The 4,405-nt window shown below is 40.8% G+C and overlaps 1 long non-coding RNA gene across 1 annotated transcript; it reads right to left on the bottom strand.

Annotated features, from left to right (window-relative positions):
• Positions 1 to 661: 661 nt before the first annotated feature.
• Positions 662 to 2,668, bottom strand: LOC102786179 (uncharacterized). The gene is made up of 2 exons (XR_015717180.1): positions 2,113 to 2,668; positions 662 to 1,359 (listed from the first exon to the last, which is right to left on the bottom strand). It is a non-coding gene; the product is annotated as an uncharacterized LOC102786179 (long non-coding RNA).
• Between the last annotated feature and the right edge of the window lie 1,737 nt (positions 2,669 to 4,405).

The following is a 4,405-nucleotide window of genomic DNA, read 5'->3' as shown; positions in this document are numbered from 1 at the left end:
GTGTCCCACAAACAGCAAATATTTTCAAAAAAAGTAAGACATCTTTGGGGGTGCTTTGATTCATTTTGGGGGTGCTGAAGCACCTCCAAAACTGGGCTAAAATCGCCCCTGAGTGAAAGTTTAGTCACAGGTCTCTTAGTTTGGCTACAGCAGCGTCCTTCACAGCCACTGTATTCAAATATGGTGGAGCAACATGGCTGCTTCCACAAACTGCAAACCTGCTCCTGTGTATTATTCATACATTGATTATAAGTATTATGAGAACTCAGTTGTTGGGAGACATCATTAAACATTAATCTGTGTGTATATCGGAGTACAGAATTACTGACTGTACCTTTAAGATGCCATAACCCATTTTTAAAATGCAGTGTGTGTGTGTGTGTGTGTGTGTGTGTGTGTGTGTGTGTGAGTGAGAGAGAGAGAGAGAGAGAGAGAGCGAGAGAGAGTTCAAAACTTCTGCTTTTCTTTATGCTGCCTCAGGCCAATGTTGTGCAGTGTTGGGAATTTTTCCACACATGCTTGCTACCACTGTTTTTGAATGTTATCGCATGCATGTAAAAATTATTTTACTGGTTTTAACACATTTTGATAGAATAAAATGGACACAAGATTTTTGTCTGGGAGAAAAGAGCAGACAAAAAGTGAGGACAGTGAGCAGAAGTGAAAAAGCGATCAGGGTTTTAATTACTGATTCTCTGGCTTTGTTAACTCAATCAAATCTGTTGACTGATTTTCTGTAACAGACATTCTGCCAGCATGTTCAGAAGTCTTTCAAATGATAGATTCATTGAGCAGAAGGAGTTTTTTAAACATCTCTTATAGGCACTACACTAGTCAAAGTCACCTTGCACTGGCCTGTGTGTCACAGAAAGGGTGCTGGCTGGACAACACTAAGTCATGCTTTAAAGGTGTTAAGTTGTACACCTCTGTTTCACTGCAAGACGCAACTTTATTCTTGAATCAAATCCAACATGTAAAGATGTTTGAGGTGGGTTCTTCCTTTTCCCCTAACAATCAGTTGGTACTTTTAGAAGATTTTATGATTTTTTTACACCTTGCTAATACTGGCGTGAATTTTCCGTCAGAACTGTTTTAATTCTTCATTATAGATTCAATGAGGTGCTGGAAAACACTTTAGAGATTTTGTCTCTAATTATGTGATGACATTACAAAGTTGCTGCATATTTGTCAGCTGCACATCAATAATATGAATCTCCTTTTCCACTCCCAGATGTGCTGTATTGCATTGAGATCTGGTGACTGTGGAGTACAGGAAGCAGCCATCAGAAGATGGGTACACTGTAGTCACAAAGGTATGGACATGCCCCTTCTGAGCCTGGCTCTGCTGGAGGTTTCCTCCTGTTAAAAGGGAAAAAAGGGTCTGAACTGTTGATGCAAGGCAGGATGGATCTATGCTTTCATGTTGTTTACATCAGCGGTCCCCAACCTTTTTTGCGCCACAGACCGGTTTAATGTCAGACAATATTTTCACGGACTAGCCTTTAAGGTGTTGCAGATAAATACAACAAAACAAAATGATACGACCAAGAAAAAACCTGTGGTATTTTGTAAATATAATAATAAACACGAATTCACTGTGTAATTGTGTAACTTCATTAGCAGCGTCCTCCTGAAATGTGCCAACAACATTGAGAGTAACATCCTCCTGTCTGCCCCTTAATGCGCTCTGGTCGCTATGGTAATGCGTAAATATTTCTTGCAAAATAAGACACACAACTACAACACGGGAAAAGACCCAGGGAAACTGAGTTAACGATAAAACCCCTGAAAACCATACATTTCACAACCGAGCCTCAACTCTCGTGGCCCGGTACCAAACGACTCACGGACCGGTACTGCTCCATGGCCCGGGGGTTGGGGACCACTGATTTACACCAAATTCTGACCTACCACACAAATATTACACCAGAAATCAAGACTCATTAGACGAGGCAATGCTTTTCAATCTTCTATTATCCAGTTTTGGTCAGCCTGTGTGAATTATAGCCTCAATTTCCTGTTTTTAGCTGACAGGAGTGGCACCCAGCTTGCTCTTCTGCTGTTACTGAGATGCTCTTCTGCGCTGGTTTTAACAAGTGTTATTTAAGTTACCTGTTATTTAAGCAGTCTAGCCATTCTCCTCCAACATATCCAAGGCAATTTCTCCCACAGAACTGCTGTTCACTGGGTAGGTTCTCTCTTTCAGATCATTCCCTGTAAACTCTGGAGATAGCTGTGTGGGAAAATTCCAGCAGATCAGTAGTTTCTGAAATACTCAGACCAACAACCATGACACGGTCAAAGTCACCTAAATCACCAAAATCACTTAACATTGTATCCTTGAAAATCTGTTACAATCTCTTGGTGGCTTAAAAATCACATCAGTTCAACTCAGACAACACCTATCTCAAGCTGATTGACCTCTGACCTGAGATGCTGAACAATAACTCTCTAGTTGTGATCGTTTCCCCAGCGCTACGATGAAACGCTTTAGAAAACGAGCTCCTCATTTGTGTTTCCCACAAGGGCTGGAGGCAATAATTGCCAATTAGCTTGTCGTAACTCCTCTAACAGATGTAAACAAAGCAATCAGTGATCACGTTTTCCTCTCACTGCGCTCTTAAAAATTATGTAAAGCTTTTGATTCTTTCCCCAACAGAAAAGATGTAATCTGGTGTGAAAAACATGCCATGTTTAGAAGTAGCCAAGCTTGAGTTTATAAAAGTCAGACTAGCAGACGTGTCGAGAATGACTCACGGTTTTTTTAAGAGTGCAAAAGCGGTATGGTTGCAAGATGTTTGGGGGCACTGTAGCTCCAGACAGGCCTCCAGTATGTTCTTCCCTTGTTTTTCTCACAGTAAAAGAGGATTTGTGACATCTGGAAGTGCTCAGGAGGCAGGAGCTCGAATCCCCCCGCTCTTGTCCTTTCTCAGGGCACAAACATCAAAGGAGGCGGCAGATAATGTTTTCTAACCCGCCAGGAGTTAGCCACCACCGGTCTGCAGTCTAATTTGGATGAAATGTCTCCAGGACAGGTGTGAAAAAGATGACTTACCAAACAAAAACTGTGTACAGTATGTTTGACAACATGCTGTACACAGTGATATTACTGGTACTTTAAATGTACTTATGTCCTATCTTGTTTTAAAAATACATAAAGACCTGTAAAAAATACCTATAACAGAATTTAAAGAAAGCACTGAGACGTCTTTATGTCTAAAACATCTACATGCTGCAAATTAGTGCCGGGCTGCACTTTTATGCAATACCAATTTCTGCCACATGGTGGCGCAGCGATTTACCGTTGTATTTATTTAATCAGGCAAGTCGCTGGAAGGCTAAAGAAAACATCAACTGGTCGTACTATGGAAGATTTGTTTGGGCACTGGAAAAAAAGTCATCCATTGCTCAGAATTTCGAATTAATGAGTCAAAATTTCGACTTATTGCCACCAATCAGATGAATAAATGTATATTATTTCCTTGTTACCTGAAAGCAGAAGGCGGAAGGCATCAGCTGTTCAACAGTTTAGCATTCAATACATCTCGACAAACATGCTGGTAAAATGCTGCCCCCTGGTGGATGTTAATTTCTTTTGCCATAAGCATTAAAATATTGAAAACACCTGTTTGGGCACATTGTGACTTTAAATGTATTTTTCGAGTTTCTTTGTCTGTTTTCTTCTTTAAATTGATGTCACACAAATGAGGCAGGATAAACAGGAAATAACAGGCAGAAAGACCTCAACAAATTTCCTCTTAAAGCAGGTTTTGTGTTGAAGGAATGTTGTTGGGTTGAATCTCAGCAACCATTTTTAAAAGGTTACTAAGTTAAATGTAATACTTCACTGCTGCAGCACCATATATCAAATAATACGTCCTTTCTCCATCTACACAGAGACACAAATTATACAGTTTTCACAATGTTTCTGCTACAAACATCTAGCTCTGTGAGTCTGAAAGCTAAAGATCTGAGATTCTCTCACAGAGCTGAAGTCTCAATGAAAGGGGGACTGCAGAACACCTGCTGCTCCTCTCAGCTCTTTGATTTAGTGGAAAGGTATGTCGTTCTGTCTCCACGGCCTCCAGCACCTGATATTTACTCTAAACTCAGGAGGGCGACCTTCTATGTTTCTGCTCTCTGGGTTCATGCTTCCCCCCCGCGGCGAAATCATCTCAGTCACAAACTGTTTTTAGTCACATGAAGAGATAATGAACAGAGGCTTTCCAGTGGCTGCTGGTCAGAAGGGCTTTCCTATCATGTGGCACACCAGAAGAAGAAGTTGAAGGCTTTTCCCACATAATTCAATCCCTTTCATCTGATATGTGTTTATGGGAAAGAGAATGAAGAAAATACTAAGTAAAAAGAGCATCCGAGAGAGTCTAGGGGTTTCAGAATAAGGTAA

Source organism: Neolamprologus brichardi, chromosome 23 (assembly GCF_056152115.1).
Source record: "Neolamprologus brichardi isolate AB-2024 chromosome 23, ASM5615211v1, whole genome shotgun sequence".
Lineage (NCBI taxonomy): Eukaryota > Metazoa > Chordata > Actinopteri > Cichliformes > Cichlidae > Neolamprologus > Neolamprologus brichardi.
This window is presented reverse-complemented; position numbering and strand designations above follow the sequence as displayed.